The 24,860-nt window shown below is 38.0% G+C and overlaps 1 long non-coding RNA gene across 1 annotated transcript in view; it reads right to left on the bottom strand.

Annotated features, from left to right (window-relative positions):
- Positions 1-18,315: 18,315 nt before the first annotated feature.
- The window catches only part of LOC138688996 (uncharacterized), a 29,782-nt gene continuing 23,237 nt past the window's right edge, over positions 18,316-24,860 (bottom strand). Inside the window, exons 5-7 of the long non-coding RNA XR_011327803.1 lie at positions 23,557-23,724; positions 21,906-22,078; positions 18,316-21,715 (exon numbers count right to left, since the gene is read on the bottom strand). This is a non-coding gene — a long non-coding RNA (uncharacterized lncRNA). The remainder of the gene's footprint in view (positions 21,716-21,905; positions 22,079-23,556; positions 23,725-24,860) is intronic.

Here is a 24,860-nt window from a genome sequence, read left to right as displayed (position 1 = left end):
TAATGTTTGTGCCTAACAGGAGAGATTAATGTTCAGAACCCAAGAATATAAACCAAAAATGAAGTCCTTTCTCAGATACTCAAGTTTGGCTAAGATACCATTGCTCTTGGGAAGTATTTTGTCCCTCTGCGTTGGTTTCCCTTTTGTGCAAAATGGTCATAATCTCTTTTGTTTCCAAAGATGTTTATAAAAAGCTGGCTTAGTTCTTACCCTGAGGCCTTCCTTTTCTGCCATGAAAAATTAGACAATTTATATCTCCAGAGTACTACACACTTGGTAAGCTGTCTACAATTCCTATTGACGTATTCCTATCAAGCTATTAAACTAACCTGGATTTGCACATCACCGAAGAATCTATAAGACAAACCCTGCAGAAACTTTTTCACAATTATTATATTTTCAAAAATCTTTCTATGTTTTAATAGGAAAAAATAGCTCTCCTACTTAAAATGAAAGTCATACTACAACACAGAAAATGAGTGATAGAAATATCCCCATTTGGAAACGTGCAAAATCCTCCCCAAACCAAAGCCCAACCCCCACACCAAGCTGAAGCTGAGCTATATTTTGTTTAGAGAAATAAAGTACAGACTTTAAAATTACCTGACAACTTTTTATAATTCTTCTGGCACCAGGAAAAATCAAAGAGATGTAATATTTTGAAATAAACATAGCAGAGTATGGGCAGAAGATATTTCTTATTAAATAGCCACATTTCTCTTCAAAGGAATTCTATGCATGAAAATAAATTTAGCACTTCATTAGCAACATTATGTACAGAAATGTCACTTTTCTTTCTGATTGTTTTGAACCACTGTCACAGAAGCCCTGGCAGTAGGAGGCAGCCTGAAGTGGAACATGTTTCTTCTGACGTTAAAGGCCGCCAAGGTTTATTCTTTCTCCAGAAGTTATATATTTGATTCTATTTTGATAAGAAGTTCCTATATTCAGAAAGTACTTATGTTTTCTGTTTAAAATGTATTTTAAATACTTTGAATAACTTTGGGAGTGATTGTGGGAGGAACAGCAGAGATTTTCTGAGGGCTTAAGGCATTTATAATTACTCTGATGGATATTGGAGTCTTCAGACACACACAACAGAGGATCACAGAAAGAGGTGGAAGTGAAATATTAGCTCCAAATAATGTTAAATCTGTTAAACTTGCTGTATTTTATGAAAACTGCATGCTGTATATGCACCCTTCATTTTACATTTCACACCTGAGCCCGATTTCAAGCACGTTGGTACCAGACAGTATTTCAGGTAGAAAACTAGTTTGAAGCAGCATCAATATTTTCCCTTCATTCTGAATTTCATTTCCATCAGAATCCAAAGCACAAATCAAGCCATAGTGTAATCCTGAGCAGAACTGAACTGCTGTAGCAATGATAAAAGAGAATGAAATGGAACCAGCAGTTTCAGTCAAGAGAGGCTGGATCTTCACAGGAAGCAACCAAACAACTGAACAAAAATAGAGACCAAGAAGACTTATAGCTGGACTGCTTCAAGGCCAGTAGGCTGTATGAAGTTAACCATGACGCTGGCCGCTTCCTGGTATCTTAATACAGACATTCAGAAATAAAAAATCAGGTCTTCTGAAACTAAGTATTTCAAAATGAGTCACTGAGGTGAGCAGGTCTGGCAGGATCGGCAGCAGAGTGCTCCAGCGTGGTGCACTGGGGGGGGGTCCCAAACCGGGGGAACCTCAGGGGGAGCCGAGAGAGCCGCCAGAGCCCGCAGCTCACGCCACAGTGAGAGGAGAGGAGGTAAGTGGGTTGAGGAGTATCAGGGTGTGCGAGAGAGAGAGAAAGAGACTACTGGAATTGCACCCTACTTTCCCCGAGACAGGCCCGTCAGGCAGACAGGACGCGTGATACGGAGGATTCCCTGTCCTCTCTCCACCTGGCTGAACGCCGTGACTCAAGGGATGGGGGCAACGGCCACGAGTTCCCGCCCGGTGCAGCAGGTGCGTCTCCTCTGTGACCACCCCACTGTTCCAGGTGCCCTCGCATAGTAGGTATGAGGCTCTGCAAGTGGAACCGAACAACGCCGAGGACGATGGTTCATTGAGCCTGGAGGTGTCACCGAGGTTAAGTCGGCCTACGCTCTGCGTCAAAACCGCTTCCGTAAAGAAAAACAGACGGGACATTGTCATAGGAGACTCCCTTCTGAAGGCAACAGAAGGCCCAACATGCAGACCAGACCCGCTTCTTAGGGACGTCTGCTGTGTCCCTGGGGTCTGGGTTAAAGATGTGAAGAGAAAACTTCCTACCCTGGTACGTCCCTCAGATCATTATCCATTACTGATTTTTCATGTAGGCAGCGATGAAGTTAAACAAGTCCAAGGGCAATCAAGAGAGACTTCAGGGCCTTGGGATGACTGGTTAAGGGATTGGGAGCACAAGTAATGTTCTCCTCTAGCCTTCCAGTTGCAGGGAATGATGAAGGACGAAATGGGAAGAGCCAGCAGATCAATACCTGGCTCCGAGCCTGGTGTCACCAGCAGAATTTTGGTGGGTTTGATCATGGGTCAGTCTACACAACACCAGGCCTGCTGGTGACAGACAGGGCACACCTGTCTTGAAGGGGGAAAAGGAACTTTGCACAGGAGTTAGCAGGGCTCGTTGAGGCAGCTTCAGACTAGATTTGAAGGAGAAGAAGGATAAAACCAAGCTCACTAGCAAGGTCCTTCACTCTGCCATCTCAGTGGAGGTAGGGGATGGACAGCCATGCAGCAGCAAAGACGCAAAGAAACCATGGAAATGCCTGAGAATGGTCATGTAGGAATTAGGGCTTCCCTCCCCCAAAAGATGGCAGGATCAACAGCCCAACTGAAGTGCATCTACACCAATGCATGCAGCATGGGCAACAAACAGGAGGAGCTGGAAGCCATTGTGCAGTGGGAAAACTATGATATAGATGCCATCACAGAAACATGGTGGGATGACTCGCAAAACTGGAGTGCTGCAATGGATGGCTATAAACTCTTCAGAAGGGATAGGCAAGGAAGGACAGGTGGTGGGGTAGTATGTTAGGGAGTGTTTTGATTGTCTAGAGCTCAATGATGGTGGCAATACAGTTGAGTGTTTATGCGTAAGAATCAGGGGGGAAGGCCAACCAGGCAGATATCATGGTGGGAGTCTGTTATAGACCACCCAACCAGGATGAAGAGGCAGATAAAATATTCTATAAGCAGCTGGCAGAAGTCTCACAATCACTAGCTCTTGTTCTCGTGGGGGACTTCAATTTACCAGATGTCTGCTCGAAATACAACACAGCAGAGAGTAAACAGTCTAGGAGGTGACTGGAGTATGTGGAAGATAACTTCCTGACACAGCTGGTGAGGGAACCAACTAGGGAAGGTGCCCCACTGGACCATTTGTGAACAGAGAAGGACTTGTGGGTGATGTGATGGTTGGAGGCCGTCTTGGGCATAGCAATCATTATAGTTTTTGATTCTTGGAGAAGTAAGGAGGGAAGTCAGCAGAACTGCTCCCTTGGACTTCCAGAGAGCACACTTTGGCCTTTTTAGGAGCCTGGTTGACAGAGTCTCTTGGGAGGCAGTCCTGAAGGGCAAAGGAGTCCAGGAAGGCTGGACATTCTTCAGGAAAGAAGTCTTAAAGGTGCAGGAGCAGGCCATCCCCATGTGCCGACAGGCAAGCCAGCGGGGAAGAAGACAAGCCTGGCTGAACAGAGGCTTTGGCTGGATCTCAGGAAAAAAAAGAGTTTATGACCTTTGGAAGAAGGGGCAGGCAACTCAGAAGAACTACAAAGATGTCGTGAGGTTATGCAGGGAGAAAACTAGAAGGGCCAAAGCCCAACTAGAACTTAATCTGTCTACTGCTGTAAAAAACAATAAAAAGTGTTTCTATAACTACATTAGCAACAAAAGGAGGGCTAAGGAGAATCTCCATCCTTCATTGGATGGAGGGGAACACAGTGACAAAGGATGAGGAAAAGGCTGAGGTACCTAATGCCTTCTTTGCCTCAGTCTTTAATAGTAAGACCAGTTGTCCTCTGGATACCTAGGCCCCTGAGCTGGAGGACAGGGACAGGGAGAAGAATGAAGCCCCCCTAATCCAAGGGGAAATTGTTAGTGACCTGCTACACCACTTAGACACACGCAAGTCTATGGGGCCGAATGGGATCAACCCAAGGGTACTGAGGGAGCTGGTGGAAGCAGTCACCAAGACACTTTCCGTCATTTATCAGCAGTGCTGGCTAACCAGGGAGGTCCCAGTTGACTGGTGGTTAGCAAATGTGATGCCCATGTACAAGAAGGGCTGGAAGGAGGATCCAGGGAACTACAGGCCTGTCAGCCTGACCTTGGTGCTGGGGAAGGTCATGGAGCAGATCATCTTGAGTGCCATCACGCGGCACGTACAGGACAACCAGGTGATCAGGCCCAGTCAGCATGGGTTTATGAAAGGCAGGTCCTGCCTGACTAACCTGATCTCCTTCTATGACCAGGTGACCGGCTTAGTGGATGAGGGAAAGGCTGTGGATGTTGTCTACCTAGACTTCAGTAAAGCCTTTGATACTGTTTCCCACAGCATTCTCCTGGAGAAACTTGCTGCTCATGGCTTAGGTAGACATACTCTTCACTGGGTGAAAAACTGGCTGGATGGCCAGGCCTCAAGAGTGGTGGTGAATGGAGTTAAATCCAGTTGGCAGTGGGTGACAAGTGGTGTTGCCCAGGGCTCAGTATTGGGGCCAGTTCTCTTTAATACCTTTATCAATGATCTGGATGAAGGGATGGAGCACACCCTCAGTAAGTTTGCAGATGACACCAAGTTGGGCAGGAGTGTTGATCTGCTCGAAGGTAGGAAGGTTCTACAGAGGGATCTGGGCAGGCTGGATCAATGGGCCGAGGCCAATTGTATGAGGTTCAACAAGGCCAAGTGCCGGGTTCTACACTTCGGTCACAACAACCCCATGCAGCGCTACAGGCTTGGGGAAGAGGGGCTGGAAAGCTGCCCAGTGGAAAAAGACCTGGGGGTGTTGGTCAACAGTTGGCTGAAGATGAGCCAGCAGTGTGCCCAGGTGGCCAAGGCAGCCAACGGCATCCTGGCCTATGTCAGAAATAGTGTGGCCAGCAGGAGCAAGGAGGTGATTGTCCTCCTGTACTCAGCCCTGGTGAGACTGCACCTTGAATACTGCGTTCAGTTTTGGGCCCCTCACTACGAGAAGTACACTGAGGTGCTGGAACATGTCCAAAGAAGAGCAAAATGTGTGGAAGCCCCCAGAAGGTAGTGAAGAAAGTGCGTAATTGAAGCTGATTTTCAGAGCCCACAAGCCCAGTTTTCATTGCATTAACAAACAAAGATCTCATTAGATCACAGTTTATAAAACTCTATAACATTATAGAACAATGGTGTTAGAACTTGAGTAAGAAAGAGAGGATTCTAAAAAGCTTCTATTGCTAAGAGGGGTTAAGTATCAATAATAAGCATAAGTAGTACAAATATTTTCAAAATGTAAATCTCTCAGAGCTGCACGCAAAAGTTTTTCTGCAGACGTACATGTATTGAAAGGACCATACCTATATATGCAAATTATGTGATAGATACATAGGTGTAACACATTTATCTATCTTCATATGCAGATTTCTCTATTCTTACTGTAGCCACTCTTTGCATGCAGATCTTTGCGTAGATGTTACTATACAAGAGGCTCTTGGAAACATGAGAAGACAGAACTGGCCATTCAGTCAGGCTGGATGATGAATGAAGAACAGTGTCATATAGGGTGAATATATAATTTAAAATATAGCAGCACTGTGGCTTAAATTATCCTGTTTTCTATCATTTGAAGATTATACAGGTAGTTCACCTTCAGGCTCAACCTTAGATTTGAAGACACAAGCAAACTGCAGCAGGCTTATTTCAAAGCTATGGGAAAATGAGTATTATTACTGTATAGTGTATTATTTAATAGCTGTCCAGTAATGATCCAGTAACATTCTGAAGATTGGTGCAACTATTTTCATATTTATGAAATTCATCTGGAAGAACAGTTTCTGAATTATTCTGAATTCATGGAAGAGGGTTCACAGGTTCAGAAATGGGTTTTTATTGACCTGCAGATTCTGAGTGAGATGAAGTTTTTCATCCCAAATGAGCATCAGTCTGTCACTTCCTGAGCAAAGTGAATGATATTAGTTGACTCTTCTTATTTCATTTTTATTCATAAGCTGTGTATTCTGACATCTTGTAAAATAGCTTATTTCTGCTCTACTGAAGAAGAAAGTTCTGGAGAAACTGAGAAGCAAGAAGACCCTTCTCCCTTCCTTCTGTATATGTAGCAGCCTAGAAGGTGAGGGTTTGAAAAGCAAGGTAGGACACGTAGAATTAATTGTTCAAACTTCTCTTTTTCTGAATTATCTTCTTTAGTGGGAATAAGGTGCATCACTTTTTTAATTATTTTTTTTTTTAAATGCAGTGGCGATATTCTATACCAAGAGAACTAAGAGTTTTCTAGCCTATTTGGATTAGCATTGCAAAGAGACACACACACTTCTTGCTGCAGAAGAATATAATCTAAATGGGCACCTTTAACTTCAAACAAAAATTTCTGGACTGAATTAATGGCAGGTACAATATGGAAGTTTAACATCCCAAATATTTTCTTCTCTAAACCAGCTGCTTTAAGACTAGTTTTAGGGATAAAAATAATTGCATCAATACTGTAATTAGGTTAAAATATTATTAACATAATATCATTTAGCAATCATTAGCAATTTAACAATAAAAACCTATTATTTCCTTTCCCTCCTAACTTATTACACCAGCTCATGCACATAGTCAGAGATCTGAGTGCTTCATGAGACTGTGCCATATCATCATCTCTCACCTATCCATTGGCTGAAACCAAGAGTATTGTACATTCAAGAGTACAGGATTTGAGTAACATTGACCAAAGAATTTTTCCTGCCTGAAGTGGAGCTCTGAAATTTTTCATAACTTATGAAGCATGCCCTAAAAATGAAGGCACAATACTCTGTGTATTGATAATCTAAAAGTGAAACTGGCAAACAGTACAGTTTAAAGCTTCGTAATTATCTGCCTTGATCTTATTAGGCTGTCCTATGGTAAGTGCCATATCTGATCTTAAAGAAATCAGAGAAAGTAATTAATCTCTTAATTTTATCAGTAGATCATGTGTCTATCCAGTATAAAGACATAATTATACTCGAGAGAGAGAGAGGAATAAAATGAACATGGCCTGTGAAATGATTAATTTTGTGTCCTGGAGTCAATTACGCATAGGATAACTGCAATTCTCTGAAATTACATTTAATGCCATAATGCACTGTAAGAAAGGAGCTGGTGGGAGTACAAAAACAGTACTGCACATGAAAAATTGGTAAAATGTGTACTTCACCATTGAAAAGCTTAAACAAAGCATTGAATAACCTTTGACTTTATAATTAATAACAGTACTTGGACGGTGTTGTTTCTCTGCTCATCTCAGAGTAAAATACAGAATAAGGGTAAATGATTGAAAGTCAAATGTGTCAAATACATAACAGAAGTGAGAAACCCGGGTTCCTAAATTCTCTAGTTAATGTTCAGTGAACTAAATCATGGGAGTCCCATTGCACAGTACAAGAATTTGGTGATACTTCTGAACTTGTGACTGCTTACCAAGAACAGATCAAGTAAGTTGAGACATACATATGTCTTCTTCAGTAGCCACAGTAACCCTCAAAATATGGTTCTAAAAGGGTAGCCATCAAGTCTGGCTATGTCAGGCAGGTGCAGAAGTGCTGTTGTGGAAGTGTTAATGCCGATGCCAATAGTGAGTATACTCTGTATCTCAATATTCGCTAGATGTCTCCAGAAGCCTGAGCATACTGACTGTGCTGAGTGTCCTATAATTAATAGAATTAATGATCAGCCCTTCCTCCCTTTATAAAGCTGTCTCCAAAGGTCTTATTCAACATAGCACATTGAATGAACACTCAGAGAATTAATTTACTTGAGACAAGTAGGTAGGAGAATAGAAATGGAGGAGAATAAAAGTAAGAATAAAAGTAGCAGAATAATAACGAGGAAAAATAGTTTAAACTAGATTGTCACAATGTTGTTTTCCAATGTGCTCCTTTGTGGGCCTCTGATACATGACCTAGTGCAGCTAGAATGGGTTGAAGAACAGATAAATAACAAGACAGCTCTTACTGCACTCTTAGATGTATGGACTTGAGTTGATAGTTAAGAGTTCCTTTGCTCCAGGATGAAAAAATAGTAGAGCTGGTAGGAAAAATACTCATTTGGAGAATGCTTGATTGTCCATATTAAATTGGAAAATCGGCCACTTCATGAAAATCAACACTTGATTGAAGAAGTTTCTTCAGCTCAGCAGACTTTTATCTAGCCTTTGAAAAGCAGGCGTTGCTTTGCATATTACCATTGAGCCCATGAGTGGAATTTACCTGGCAATGTTCATGATGCCAATGGCTAAGTTTTGCTGACCATCACACTCTGACTTTGAACACCATTAATGACGTTGCTACCATGGAGGCTGATATAAAATGAAGTTGCAATGTTTAGAAAAGACAGCTGACATTTACTGCCCACAACTGAACTTTACTTTGAGAAATGGCACTGCAAGAATTTGCTGTACATTGAAGAGTGCCCAGGGAAAAACAGAGCTATGTACTAATCAACTCCCTTTATTGGCCAGGTCACACCTATTCAACTAACTAAAGAAAATGCTGCCATGATATATAACTAGAAAGTCCAAATCATTGAGTGAGCCACCCAGATTCATAGCACTTTCAATAAAGGAAAGAAAAACAAGAGTTCACCATGGCAGAGATTTTTTAAAAACAAATTCAACTATAAACACAGGAGAGACAAATGTACTATAAATACAGAATCTGTCATCCTTAATTAGAGGAGTTTGCTTTCAAGCTCATCCAGATTGCCACCTTTTAATTGATACACGGTCATCTGGATATATTATTAATAACAGTAATGTTGTGGCAGACAACGCATACCTATCCTTGGGGAATCATGCAAGGTTTTTATTCTCTGCAGAAAGTCCACTACACGAGCCATACTTACTTTATGGAAGCTATATCTTTTATAACTCATGTGAGTAGGCTTGTAGAGTATGATTTGTTAGCCATATCTGATTTTGCAGTTTTGTATTCTACAAAACATACTTTTTACATTTTCTGTTTTCAGTACTGAACACCTACATTAGTGGTATTTGTATAAACTGAGGATCAGATACTCATATATATACAATAGGCAATGAATATTTAAGTTTCTATAAATTCTGCCATTGTTTTAATTGCTATTGTTGAAAGATAAAACATATGAAATACAACCTCTCTTTGACACTAAAAGGTGTTTCTTCCAATGGACCCCCAAATGCCCAAGATTCATAACCACTTCTGTTGTCTATGTCCTAGTTGACGTGATTTATGGCAAGCATAATTCTACACCAGATAGAAATGGTTCATCCCTTGCTAGTCACAGCTTCACATGCTACTAGTCAGCAAGATTCATGCTGATTCCATATTGGGCCTGAATGAGTGATCCGATGCACATTAGCCAAGTACCAACTCTCTACAGCTATTGCAGATTTTTAAGCAGCTAATGGAATTTATAAGGGAAGGTTTGAGGAAAATTCCACCATCACACTAAAAAGCTATCAACCAAATAAGCATGAGTGGCACTAACTGAAAATCAGTATATAAAAATATTAAGTGAATTGACATCTACTGTCATGTAAATGGAGGAGAGACACAAAGGACATAGAGGTACAGTTTGCCTGGTGTTGCAGGCACTGAGTGGAAAAAATAATAGTGAAGAGGGTTTCGTTACAAGTTTTCAGGAACTTTGCTTAAATTCTGGTTTTCAAGTCTCTTTAGAAGTGATTATGAATATTGCAAATTACTTTTTTTCTTTGCTTGGGTCCCAAAAAAATGCACAATAAGACCTTCCTTCCTTTAACGATTTTTCTGGTTTGGTACTAACATTAGAGCAATGCAGACTATAATATTATGGAACCAGGGAGTTCTGAATAGTTCAGGTAGTTTGTATGAGCAAGTGAAATATTGCCACTTTACTAAATCCATTTTTAATTAATTTATATTAAAATATTACCAATTGTTGTAACTTATTTAATGGAAAAAAACAATGGCAGAACTGTTAATAATATGAAAATATGTTGTCTATAGTCACATCTGAAACCATTCTTTTTATTACTTTGTAAAAGAAAACATTCTGTACTATTTCCCTAGGAATACATGTGTTCTTTTTGAGATCAAGTGTAGAATATGTAGTCTGGCGTAGCATTCCTGCTGGTGATTATTTAGATGCTTTTGTGTCTTTTGTCTGTATTTTTGTGGATATGGAGGAATTTTCTGTTTCAGTATTATTAGTAATATATGCATTAAGTACGAAGGATCCATTTTGCAGAGTTGTGAAAACATTCTGCAGTCTGCTATGCTATTAGGAGAGAAAAGGTGAGAAGGGCTATTGCCCAGCAATGACATTTTAATAGACGTTTAATTGCAAAACAGGCTTGTGTCACCAGAGGATATAATTTAGGATTTCAAAGGCAAAGTGTAGTAAATCCGCCTCCACAATTAAGTGTGAGTATAAAGTAGATGAAACAACTTTTTGTTTTATTTTTTTTTTGTGATTCCCCCCCTCCCCCTCTCTTTCTCCTCCTATTATAATGGCTTCACAAAAATCCTATTTTTCATTTGGGTCACTATGGAATATACAGTATTGTACTAGTTTTGGCTGGGATAATTAATTTTATGGTATAACTAATTTTCTTCATAGTAGCTCATATGGGGCTATGTTTTGGATTTGTGACCAGAACAGTGTTGATAACAAAGGGATGTTTTAGCTATTGCTGAGCAGTGCTTACACAGAGCCAAGGCCTTTTCTCCTCACACTGCCCTGCCAGCAAGTATGCTGCGAGTGAGCAAGAAGTTGGAGGGGACACAGCCGGGGCAGCTGACCCCAACTGACCATATGACATCATGCTCAGCAATAAAACCTGGGGAAGAAGGAGAAAGGGGGGATGTTTGGAGTCATGGCATTTGTCTTCCCAAATAACCGTTACGCATGATGAAACCCTGCTTTCCTGGAAATGGCTAAACATCAGCCTGCTGATAAGTAGTGGACGAATACTTTATTTTGCTTTGCTTGATCATACAGCTTTTGCTTTACCTATTAAACTGCCTTTATCTCAACCCATGAGTTGTCACACTTTTACCCTTCTGATTCTTTCCACATCCCAGCTGGGGGTAGTGAGCGAGCACCCGTATAGTGCTAAGCTGTCTACCAGGGTTAACCCATAACAAGTATGCTCCATATATTATTCCTTTTCAGCATTAAGGGTTTTTTCCCTCATTGCTGAGTAACAAAATATAAATTTGTTTAAATTCTCAAGTAGATGATTTGTGAATTACTTATTATGAGAACATCATCACATGCTTGTGGGCAAGATACTGTTACTGGCTGTGTCTTTTTTTATTGTTTAATGACTTAATATTTAATGTCTGGTGATAAACTAATTTTTCTTTGGTGTTTTACAAATGAAATAAAAGTACATTAGTAAATTTGATTTAACAGCATGACTTTTCTGACGAGACACAATTAACTAATTATTGTTTAATAATGCACTAGTGCTGCTCTATTAATAGAACAGCTCTAGTTTACTGAAAGGCTGAAATTCAGAAAATTAATTTCAAGTTGTTAAAATGTGTGCAAACAAATAAGAATTTGAAAACTTTCCATCCTGTCTTCCAAGTTAATGGCTACCATTAGTGCTAAATCATATTTAATAGGAAAAAGAAGATCTGTTTAGTCTTTTCCCTGTAATAAAAGGGCAAACTGGTGTTTCAAATATTTTTTTTTCTGAGATGTCACTGTTCATAACATTTTTAGCAGGTTTTTTTGAATGATTCACTATTGTAAATATATTAAACAATTCTCACTACGCTAGGGAGACTATTTCTTCTTGCTTTTTTCAGAGTCTTTGTTAATGGAATTGTTCCCAAGCCTTTGATAAATTCAAATAAAATGCTATTCCTACTGGCAAAGAGATAGTTACAGATAAAAGACTACCCACGTTGACTGTAAACTGGTGGATAGGCCAATTTCCTGACTACCGTAATTAGCCTTGCGTAATTTGGCACATTTCTTCCTGAAATAATGATTTAATCTAATTAAGATTCTTTTGCAAGATATCTTTTAAATTAATAATTAAGGACTTTATCTCCAAAGCCCAGAAATTAATATCACCAAGAATAATATTGGCATCTTATGCTAGAGTATCATTTTAGTTTCCCTATAAACTGTCTCTGCTTCTGACCTATGCATAATTAAGTGGAAAACATGCCCTGATTTCCCACCTTCCTTCCTGGTAATCTCCTCTAGGCAAGGTTTGCGGTAGAACATGTGTAGCTCTCCACTGTGAAAATGCAATGTAGTCCTCCCTGTCTTATAAAGTACCATGCACGCTAATGACATCTATTTGATAATGAAAGAATAAATGATTATTTGATATTGCTGATGAAATCTAGCTCTTTGTGGAGAAAAAAATATTTTATAAATGACTATTACTCATCTGTAATGATGTGGTACTGGTTTGGCTAGATTGTGCATTTTTGTTGTTGCTTTGTTCATTTCTTTGTTTCCCAGTAAAGCCACTAAGTGGCTTGCAATGACAGAATAATATTTCATAACTCGGATGTATTCTCTGTCAATCATAAATCTTTTCTGCCTATTAAAGGGAAGCTCACTGGCAGAATGAAGAATGATACGTTGCTGAAGTCACTGGACAGTATGCATTCCGTAATTGCTACCTGTTGTTCAAGGAAACCTTCACTGATGTGTTGAGGTCAAATTCATCTGACTGGTTGAAGAACTGGAGAAGAGTTCATGGCTTTTAAAAATGATTATACTAGGTGCAAAGTCTCTCTTACTTAGATCTTCAGTTTCAGGTGAAAGTTAAATGTACCTGCCCATATAAAAAGACTCTATTCCAGATCTAAAACTCAGTGGATTCAATGGAGGGAAAAATTAATTTCAACAAACTTTGAATTATGATAAAGAACAGAGGAAGAATGATATTTGGAAGTTCAGACCATATTATTTTTGCCAGGGAACTGAATAGGTTAAGTCTCCTGAGCAAAATGCCTTCTTCTGCAAATTAAGCAAAATATACTCTGTTTCAAAAATAAATTTAGGGGTCTAACTGATTATTATAGGATCCTTGAATTGAAGACATGATACAAAGAAGAAACATTATGAATGCTACTTATAAAAACGATTGTGGATTCCATCTGTAATACAGAAAACTGTCTTATATGAGTAATTTCAGGAAGTTAATTTCAGGTTGTTTCTCCGGAGGAGACTGAAGGTGAGTGATAGACTGTCAAAAAGTGTAGGAAAACAGAACACTTACGGTATTTGTAAACTCAGAGTTTTAGTAGCTACATTGGCGAGACTAAAGTGTTTGTATCAGAACAGATGACTGACAACAGCTGACATCCCTGGAGATGCAGATGAAAATCAGGGCACCGTTTTCATTTTGTGATGTTCCTGTTCACTCTGACCAGGACTGTCAGAAGGCCCAATTACAGCCATACAGTCTGCAGTACTGAACCATTTTACAAGAATGTTGTGTTCGATTGCAGAAAATACTACACCAAGCTCTAATAATGTCAAAACCTGTGATAATTTATTAATCCGAATGGTGAAATAATCTCTAAATTAGACAATGAGACTGTCCGTCTTGTGTCTATGCTGACGTGAGGACTTGGATTTATCTGGAGAATTATTGTATAATTGTTTCTTCAAATCCTACTGTCAGTTGTATCTTTCACTAATTTTCAGTCAGTACTCTGAAAAAGATCATTTGCATTTAACTGTCTTCTGAGTATTTTTCTAAATATTCACTATAAACATAATTTTTAAAATGGATGTTATTACGTATGAGATTATAGTCTCTGAAACAATGATTAGACTTACAAAATATGTGAAGAAAAATAGAAAACTAACTATTTTCATTAACATCACATAGCTATATAACCATTAACAGATTTTCAGATTCTACCCTCACAGTAGGATATGATCCACTCACAGCCAATATTAATTAAGGTATTTTTGTTGGAGTTAATTTACACTAACAAATGATGAACTGGTTCTTGCAAAACTGCTGACACCAAAAGCATCTAGTTAAGTACAGCGGGACAAAACCGAGTCAAAGTCTGTAGTAGCTACATTAGTGTAATGAACATATAGTGGCAGGATAGTAAAAACCAGAGAAAAGATTCTCTAATCAAGTAGAAAACTGAAAAGCACCCTTTACACACATTGAATCACACTGCCGGTCCATCCTTGGCTACATGCTGTGCTGAGAGTTCACTTGCAGCTATTTTTTGGTCCTGCGCTTTGAGCTAAAGCTGCCTTTGTTAGTGACGATGAAGTCTAGTCATGGCAAAAAAATGCCAAGCTAGAAATTCCTTTACTGTTCCTACCCAATTTATATTGCAAATCTTACTTTCCTGATAAACAAGAGTCATGATAATGACACATATCTGTACTAAAAGCCATATCTAGTATCTAGCTGCGATAAAAATGAACAACAAAAAACCCTCCAAAGGCCATTGACTGCCACTAAAAACTATATCTTCCCTAAGCTGAAACTTTCAGCACAAAGTACAGAGAACTGGCTGTGTGAGAAGTACTAACCAGAGGGCAGAAAAGACTGAATTTTCCCCCTTACACCTCACAGACCCTAATTTCCTGGGTATGATTATACATTCTCTCCTCTACTCTCTCTATTGGATGCGGAAGCCTTTACAAATTCATGGATCGTCCCCCAGCGGCATATTTCTTGTCTCGGTCAAATCCATTTCCATGAAAGGTCCCCGAAGGGAAATTTCCTTTCAACTTGGAAGAGGTTCAGAGATGCCGCAGCGAGACCAGCCTGACCTAAAGGGTAACGGCCGGGAGCACAGCCCTGTGCCTGCGCAGAGCTCCGCTCTGATCCGCACCATAGAAGGTGCTTGTCCGTTTGCAGTCCCACGGACCCGACCGGGAATCCGGGAGGATTTGGAGTTTTACTTCCTTATATCCTTAACCACTGAAAAATAATCCGAAATCTTGCAGCACAGTACCTAGTAGCTACTTCTGCTACGAGACACTGAGCCATAGCCAAATTGTTCTCAGGAAAAATCTACTGTTGAAATGCTTGTATTGGGTTGATCCTTTTCATCACACAAATCTGCCTGCACGTTTGAATAAACTGATTTTCCTGCTCCTGGCTGGCTTTGCTGAAGATTTAAGTTAGTTGCTTGTTAGTGGAAATAATTGTTTTAAATTAACTTTGCCTTTTTTTCAAATCTGTAAACCGAGCAAATTAATCTGCAGAAAACATATACCTCTGTTATAGAACAGTTGATTCTACCTCATTTATACTCCATTATTTAAAGAGACCCTATATAAGTATGCACCTGAATTTCCATGGTTACCAGAACACCTGTGAGAAGGCATTCATACACTTTCATGTTAACAGATATTTGAATTTCAGGGAATATAATCTGAACAACTCCATAAGAAACTAATTATTTCAGAAAAAGTATTTATTGAGAAAAATGGCCGGCATTTTTCTTAAGAGTACATACTGACTTCTATAACTAAACCTAATGGAAACTACTGTTTTCAGATCCTGTTTTTGTGTTGTCTTTCCTTAATAAAAAAAATATATTATTAATTTTTTTTTCTTTAAGATACTCAATCACTTTTTTGCCTTACTTTGAAATATGACAGTTTTTTGATAGCTTTGTAGGGGATTTGTAGACTGTGGAGTCTCTATCCTTGGAGATATTCAAAAGCGATCTGGACATGGTGCTGGGCAACCTGCTTTAGGTGGCCCTGCTTGAGCAGGAGATTTGGACCAGATGACCTCCAGAGGTGCCTTCCAACCTCAGCCCTTCTGTGATTCTGTTACAGAAAGTCTTAGGAATTTGTTTCAAAAATTATCTGCTTAGCTTTATGAAGAATTCTGACTGTCTGAAGTTAAGACAGTCATAAATGTATCGATTCTAATTAGAAAGTAGACTGAATTTTATTCATTGTGAATATTAATGGTGAAGGGATTTCTTGTGAACATATAAAACATCTGAAAACAGTTTATACATTGAAAGCATCTGTCTGTAACAATAGCGGTGCTTTTGTGTACACTAACAATGAAACTATAACTATATAGCACTGTAGTCATACACTAAGCTAAGGAAAAAACATTTCTTCTATTTGCCTGTTACTGTCCATTAAAAATAAGCGATATTTTCAGTTGCCTTCAAATATCTTGCGGGACGATCTACATTACATTTTATCTTGTGCCCCATTGCTGTTATAGTGTGTAGTCCTATACATTAATGATCACGCAGGTGAAGATCGAGGAAGAAATATTTTGCCTGAGAGCTGATATTAAAGCCTTAGCAAGAACTGAATTAGCTCAATGCTGCAGCACAGTAACCAGTAAGACTCTTCTTGCAGAGTTAAAAGGAACCTTCTTGACCTCCTTTGATTGCTGAAATTGAAGCAAACCTCATGGCCTTTTCTTTTCTGTGAATCATGGGATTTTTGTCAGGGAGTTTAACTTTCTAAATTGCTTTGCAGAGGAAAGAACTTAAATTGTGCTCACAGGAATGTGAAACTGAACTAACAAATAGTGCAGTAAACAAAAAAAACCCCAAACAACAAACCTCCAAAAAACTCTGCAGATGTGGAAGCAGACAGGAACAGGAGAAATGTTGTTGAATATAACCTTGACATCTTCCTGTAATGTGACAGAGCATCATGGACAAACTGAGGTGATTGAATATCCAATTTCCTTGTCAGAATGTCTTTAAACTAATTAATGACAAAGACAGCAGCTATTCCACAGTAACCTACTTTCAGCAGAAAGCCACTGGAATAACAGTATTTAAAAACAAAACAAAACAAAACAAATAACCAAAAATACTTTCTTTTAGCCACCACAGGACAAAAAAAAAGTAGAGAAGGAGCTGAGAATTTGATCCTTCAATTTTATTGTAATTGTTATTTGTGTACATGGGGGACAAGAGCTTACACCACTGCTTCGCGATTTATGGCACACATCTTCTCCTTCCCTTTGATCTTCTGTATATAAGGCCAATAGTGAATCAAAAGGAGTCACAATTTTCAGAAAACCGACTGAGTAAGAAAGAGAAAATGATGGCCTCTCCTGAAAGAGAGATGACTTGGGCTGAAAAGCGAAGCTGATAGCTACAGTATGGGACATTCAGTTGTTCAGAGACCATGCTGAGGGCAAAAAGGCTTTGTAAGCTCAGACTAAAACCCCTTATATAAGTAGAGTTATTTTCCTTTGAAATATCTTTGCTGACTTCAGATAAACTTTCTAAGGTCACAAATTTGTGTGTCTGGCTTTCCCAAGGTTTTTGAAGTTTTGTGTAGGTACGCAAAGAGTGAACAGGTGATAATGCCACGCATAATGCCTCGTGTTTGCAGTTTTCCATGCATGTGCTTGAAGACGATTATTTTGGCCTTACTTTTCTGTTATGACTTCCTATCAGTCTTTACTGATTTATTAGAGAGTGTATTGTTCTTCCTCTCTCATATTCTGTTTTTCAAGTAGTCATACCAAGGACCTTTCTGGGATAACTCTGATCACAGGAAGGAATCTCTTCCCTCAGTCCCCTACTTCAGCCAGGTCTTACACTGTCCTGGGCAGGTGCCTTTGGATAGCTTCTGGAGCTATATTTGCATGGAGATGTGGAAATGGTCATCATTTTAGGAATCACCTGCATACTGAGCACCTCTCTGTATCTGCCCTCTCTAGTTCTGCCTGCCTGTCCTGAGCTTAGATCAAAGAGGCTGCTCTGGCTCCGTGTTTTCCAGCTGACATGCTGTTTGCAATGCACACCTCTGCAAGTGGTTCGGGATTGAGCTCTTCTGTAAACTCGAGACCTCAGGCTTACAAACCCAGTACACTGTCACAAAAGAGCATGTTTATTTAGGCAGTCACTGTTTCTCACCCTTTCTTTTACACACTATTTGACGTTCAGCTGAAATTCATATCCCTTCCTTTCATCCCCCTCTCATATTTAGAAGTTTCTTTGGTTTCTTAGGAGATAGTTTTTATTCCTCCGCACGTTGTTGAAGGGAAATAATTTTAACTCTTCTCTCACTGTTTTTTGCCTGACTTAATAAAATGACTAACAAATTTTTTATGTTAAACGTTTTTTTTCTTCCTGTCAGGATCATAAGGGAATGTTGATGCATGCATTTTTTGTTTTCATGCACTAAGCCTTACCTTTCATATAAACATATAGCTAAACTCCACTGTATAAAATAAAGCAAATAATATTATTCATTCAACTTATTGTTAATATTTGACTAGAACAACATCATAACTGGTTTCTAGTTTTGAAATTATTGATCTCTCACACCATTCAAGGGCACTGCCGTCCTAGCTTTAGCTATCTGGGTTGTAACAGTAGAGATAAACAAATTGAGTGTGTAAAGTAGATGGGTTGCGCATGTCCAGGCAAGAGTGGATTTAATCTTTTCCATCAGGCAAAAAGTCCCATCATACCAGTCAGCTCTGCCATACACTGGAGCTGTCTGGAAACTCAGATCTTTCTAATCTACTAATAAGATCAATAAAATGGCAAGCATTGAAGTCTTAGTTGAAAAAAAAAAATCCTCTTCATCCTATCACAAAGATCAGTAATCAAAGTGAGAAATTCAAAGTTATACTCTAAATGATAAACAGATTTCCTTTTCTGCCTGGGAACTAAATCTTCAGAAAGCATTCTTCCCTTGCATGTGAGGTTTGGCTTGAAAAGTTTGCTTTCTGACCACCAGCGTTTGATGTAAATATAAAATGATAGCTAATGGAGGTTTTCTGCTGATGCTTCTCCAAATATATCAAAGTTCTTAGAAGACTGCAGATCAAAAGCTCTTTAGGATAGTGGATAAGCCAGAAAAATTAAGGAGAAAAATTCATTTTTAGAGGAACTAATACGTACATGTACCTATGTGCACACATACCTATGTATGTATGTATATAATTTTTCAATGAAGAAAAAACTTGAAATATTTGTTGTTCCATTCCATTATCATGGAATGCTAAAGAGGCAGCACATTTGCTTTAACACCATACTTCCTCGTAATCACTACTGAACTGTCAGAATCATGCAGTTATTCCTTGCACCCGCATTAATTTTAGGGGCAAAAAAGATGGTTACAACATTTTGATTTCAATTTATACTTATGAATTACAGTTTTATTGGTGTTGAAAAATAACATCTATGGTAAATCTTTTTTCTAGTTGTCAGATTTTATTCCACAAGTACCAGAAAACTGAAACCACTATTGTGCCTGTATTGTTTTACAGATGTACAGCTTACTTATATTGAGGATCCAGCATGATGTTGCATCACTCAATACACATAAATCAATTCCAGAACCGTTAATCAAATGAGCTATGTTAGTGCAAAGCATTATTAATTAGTGTGCCTAATATTCACAGATTGTGAGCAATGTGAACAAAGCCAGAGCTGTTTTACCAGGCAGTCTCTCCTCCTTCCTCCTGCCTACATTGTTCTGGATAAACTGGGGAGCTGAGGTGTGCTGAAATATTGGCCAGGGTAGAAACCAGACTTCAGTCAAGGGACACTAAGGAAAGAAAGGAAAATTCTCCAACAGGAGAATTGCCTTCACTTGCCAGCTGGATGCTTGCCAATGTTGCTGGGCACGCAACTGTCTCTGCTGGGATCCAGAAATTCTCATTGCTGTAACCAGGCTCTGGGGTCAGATCTGTACCTGGAACAAACAGGGGTTGTGCCAAATTCCCCTGCAGGATTGTTAACAATTATATATTATATTGGTAACGGTACGGTCGTAGTGTTAACCTGGGGTAGTAGACAGGGCTCTGATGAAAGACTTCTGTAAAAGTTTCAGGTCTTCCCTATTGTTCAAGCAATACTGTTCATATGTCTCCAGCCTGTTGGTGGGGTCAGGAAACGAGAAGTCATGATGACCCTTAAAAGACCTTCTTTTCCTGCATCGCTCCAGGCAAAGCCTCCTTCAGCCTGGGACAAAATTCTGTTTACATTCCATGTTATAAACTTTCAGGTTATATACATGCTTTCCATAATATGTCAAAGGGTCAGAGGAAATAAAATACAATGGTAACAATATAGTTGCATATAATTCCTGTAGAGGTAATATAAAATATTTCAAGGGGTGATCTAGGTCCTCTTTAAAAGTTGTTATTCAAGCATGTTGAAAGAAATTGGTTTCTGCCTCGGACAGTTAAAAAATAAATGGAAGTAAGTAAATTTGTACCTTATAACTGTCAAGACTTTTAATGCTTTTCTAATACAAAATAAACATCATATGGAAGTAAATCTAGATATAGCCACAGAACAACTGACAGCCAGCTAACCATTTCACAATTACAGCTAGGGTATTTTAAAGCTGTCGTGGTTTTCAAGACTGGTACTGACAGTTACTGTGTCATTTATGTTGAGAAAGACTCCTAATTCATGCTTGTGAGGCTTGATCTTCCCTTGAAAAAATCACTCTTCTTGAATACTAATACCTGCAGTTGAAACCATGTAATTACAATGCCCTTTCCCTATTTTATAGTTCTTTAAGTGGTTAGTCTATATAAGTAATCAATCACAACTTCAAGCTACTGTTCACATGGACAATTAAAACCTAAAGAAAATGAAGGGAAGTGAAAGTATGATTTTAAATCAGTTCTGATAAATATATCATAAGTGGATTTAAATTCTAGTAGTAGTCTCTGAGGGTGAATTTTTATGCTTCAATTAATGCACCCACTTCCATATAAGCCAGAGCCAATTTTTGCATATAAAGTGGATAATAGTTAATGGAAATAGATATGTAAGCATATGTTCCCTTCCACATATAGATATCCGGTTTTCTTTACAAGAAGTATGCTATGTACACAAAAACCAAATCGGTTTGTATGCATTCCTTTGTAGTACTGTAAGGCTTAATAACTTCTGCCATGGATCTTTATGAATGACAGATCAATAAAATTACTTATTAAAAAAAACCTTTTAAATGCAAGAATAACAGAGTTTGAAGAGTGCACCAATGTGCATTGTCAAATGGATGTATTTCTGTTCACTGGAAGGGTACAAATGATGTTATGCAAAACTGAAAGGTGGGCTTCATGTAACTTCAGACACTTTAAAGACTTAGACAAGCTTATAGTAAAGTTAGAGACAATTTTATGCTACCTTTGTTGTCGATTGAAATAGGCAGCTTTAGAATTTAAAGTCATCCTAATGTAGACTCTAGAATAAATCAATAGACTCATTCTTTTGAAGTACCTATGCCTCTTCATGAACTAGAAAGGAAGGCTAAGGATGTCTGCTCAGATGTTGATGGCTGTGACGCTGTGATGAATCTCACTTCAGGATTCTATGGTGTAAGTGTAGGATGATTAAGGCAAGTGACAATATGCCGGATAACAAACATTGACTCAAAATACATGTTTTGTTTTTTAAGTCATTAAATCAAACAACATGCCTTTGCTCTCCTTTTGTTTGTCTGGCATCATACGGTGTATCATCACTTCTGCCATCCATTTATTTCTCTGTCATCACAAGAATTTGTCTCTTATACGTATTTCTTTGCAGAAACCATCCTGTTCAACAACAGCAAACATAAAACAAAAGAGAAAAAAAACAAAATAAAGAGATTGCTTAAAAGGCTAGTCTTTTATATTCTTTCTTCCTCTGCATGTTATGTCTTTAGGATTGACTTTTTATGGTTTTTAATAGCTCTATACATTGCCTGATAAAAAAATCACCTCCAATGAGCTAGTGTAGTGGTACCTTCATCATTCTTGCTTCTTTCTTCCACACGTAATATAGCTCTTTTTGACTGTCTTTCAGCAAGATGTCTCTGTTGCTGTCCTCTCTGAGAAGGGTCTGTAGTCCTCATTCCATCTTTAAACTGGATGATTGTCTACAGCATATATTCAGTCCATCTCCCAGTGATGTCCTTCCTTCAAAGAACACAGAATAGCCTGTTCTTTGTGATGTACAATGTAGGCTGATTTTTTTGTTCTGATCGCTCATAACTCTGGATTAATAACTTGGCCCAATAACTGTCAAAACTATTTTTGACGGTTATTAGGATGTTCACAGGAGCATCTTGACACTGGACCAATGTACCTGCTGTATTCTCTATATTAGCTTCTTACCTTCGTGCTTTTATTGACTAGGGACAGACAAGTAGGATTTCCTAACTGATTTTTTACTTTGAAGTATATCTGACATGAGGCTGACCATTGCTGAAAGCCTTCTCTATTTCAGTGTGAAGAAGAAGGATATAGCTTTTCCTACAGATTAAGAGAAAAATGCATAGAGCAAGATCTTTTTTAAATAAAATGGGAGGTTGAGTTTGGTTGTTGGTTCATTTTTCAGGTTTCCAGAACTAATATTCTGGGTTTGTGTGCTGCAAAACGGCTAAGATTCAATGCAGAGATGGTTCACTCAGTGAAGAGCTTGATGAATAGATAATGTTAGGATGTTTAAATGTAAATGGCATAATCTTAATGTAATCAGAATATAAAATGCTTTTAAAAGAGCGGTTTGGAGCAAAGTGTGCTGATGCCTTTTTAAAATATGAGCCAGGCAATAAAAATATAATTAAAATATATAATAATTAGAATGACATATCACAAGTCATTGGACTTGTGAAAATGCATTATCAGAAATCTCCTTTGTAATATTAATTGTGTAAATTACCAACTGATGCACAATTATATGTATTTTAATTCATCAAGATTTGGAATTCCTATTAACTAACACTGGAGTTTTTAAAGAAGGAGAATAAAGTGCCCAATTCTATTGAATCTCAATAGGATTTGTTCACTTGACCTCCTTTGGATATCAGTTATTGTTTAAAATCATAAACTTTTTTAAAAGGCATTAAACCTTGGGAGCTTTATGAATACTTGTTTCTGAATATTTCAACACCGTTGAAATATTGTGGGACAGGAAGGAAGGGAGAAGAGAATAAAGAAGGAGAAAAGGATGTGGGGTTAAAGGGCAATGGGGATAAGTACAGAGGAGCAAACTTTTAAATAATAGATATTTGCCCATGATAAATATTATTATACTAAAAAAGGAACAATGAACACTGCTGAGGTCAATGATCTAGCACTAGAAGTAACCGTGGTAACATCAAATTGTATGTGTGGGAATCGTAATGAACAGTTTCTCTTATTCTAATGTCAAATATGAATAGAACATCAGAGACTTGAAACAACTTGAACTTTAACCATTAAGAAAGAGATTGAATCATACTAAAATTAATATCTTTAAAAATTCTCTTTTAAAATGTGATAGAATTAATAAATTCTGTTAAGATCATTACATGTTTTATAAATAAAAAGTTTCATTTAAATGTGAAAGTCTGTTAAAATCTAAAAATTAGGAATTGCTGAGATTGTTGAAGTGAATTATATATGACACAAACCCTTTTGATGTGGGATGCAGAAGAATTTATGCATATAGTTTTCCATGTGAACTTGTTTTCAATGCTGCTGGTGGTTCAACCTCTTAGGAAGCCTTCTGGCAAAACTTCTGCTCCTTCAGTAAGAAAGACTCTAACTTCTTGTCTCTTTTTCTTGTTCTTGCTGTGACCCTGAAGAGATTGATGGGGGGAGGAAAAAAAACTTTATCCTTTAAGGTTTGCAGATACTGACATAAAGGTCTTTTGTTCCCAAAACAGCCTCTCAACATCACCCACGCATGCCCATATTTACTATTGTTTTCTTTAGGATCTCAAGCTTCATCTTAAAATAAATCCAAATGAAAATGGAAAAATACTTTCCATAAAGTTGCAAATTTTTATAAAATGTTTATAGTTTCAAGAAGCTTGTTTCTGGATGAAGAATATGTCTTCCATTTTTGTGCCAAAATGGAGTATCAAGAAAATAAATTTGTTTCTGGTCAACCTAAAGTATACATTAGTTTGAAGTCATACTGAAATGTTTTATACAAATAAAATATTCAATTCATGTTTTTAGCCATTTCAGAAATCTTCTTTGTTTTAAATCATATCCATTTATATGTAAAAAATACAATTCCAAAATTTAATTTCCAGAAGACAAAAAATTCACTTTTAAGTAAAATATTCCAATACATGGCATATTAGTTCAAAAAATCCTAAACCAGTCCTTTTCAAAATCTTTCCCTAATTTTTTCCCAGTCAAGAAAGAGTTTAGCAAATGTAATTTGATTAAGTGATTTAGTTCACTATGAAACACCTTTTGGAGGACTTTGTTGTTTGTTGAAGACATTCACTCAGTTTTCTTCATAATGTCAGCTAAAGGAAAATCAATGTTTACCCAATCATTCAAAGATTCTGTACAATGAAGAGTACTTTAATCCCTACACTTTATCTTTCTCTTTCCCACTGTTTTGCCTCTGGAGGTGATGAAAAAATAAAAAAGACAAAAATGGTTTAACTTTCTAAATAAAGCTTAGTCTGGGAAAGTTAAATGTAAGAGTGAAAATATTACGAAGGATGAAGGGAAAGGGGTGAGGATGAAGAGGGTTACAAACATTCTCACTATAACATTACTCTGTCTGCTTCAAAATTTCTCCTGAAAGTTTATCTCTAGTGTCTTGGTTTCCAGAGAGAAGAAGGAGGTGATGACAGAACATCGTTACTAAAACAAGAAGTGCATTCATTTGTTGTGAAGTATGTTTGTGTGTGTATGTCCACTCTTGTATATGCCATTTCATTATGATAAGAAATGCCATACTTTTCTCCAT

This window comes from Haliaeetus albicilla, chromosome 14 (genome assembly GCF_947461875.1).
Source record: "Haliaeetus albicilla chromosome 14, bHalAlb1.1, whole genome shotgun sequence".
In the NCBI taxonomy this organism is placed as follows: domain Eukaryota; kingdom Metazoa; phylum Chordata; class Aves; order Accipitriformes; family Accipitridae; genus Haliaeetus; species Haliaeetus albicilla.
Note: the sequence above shows the minus strand (reverse complement) of the source record. Positions and strands in the feature narration are given on the sequence as shown.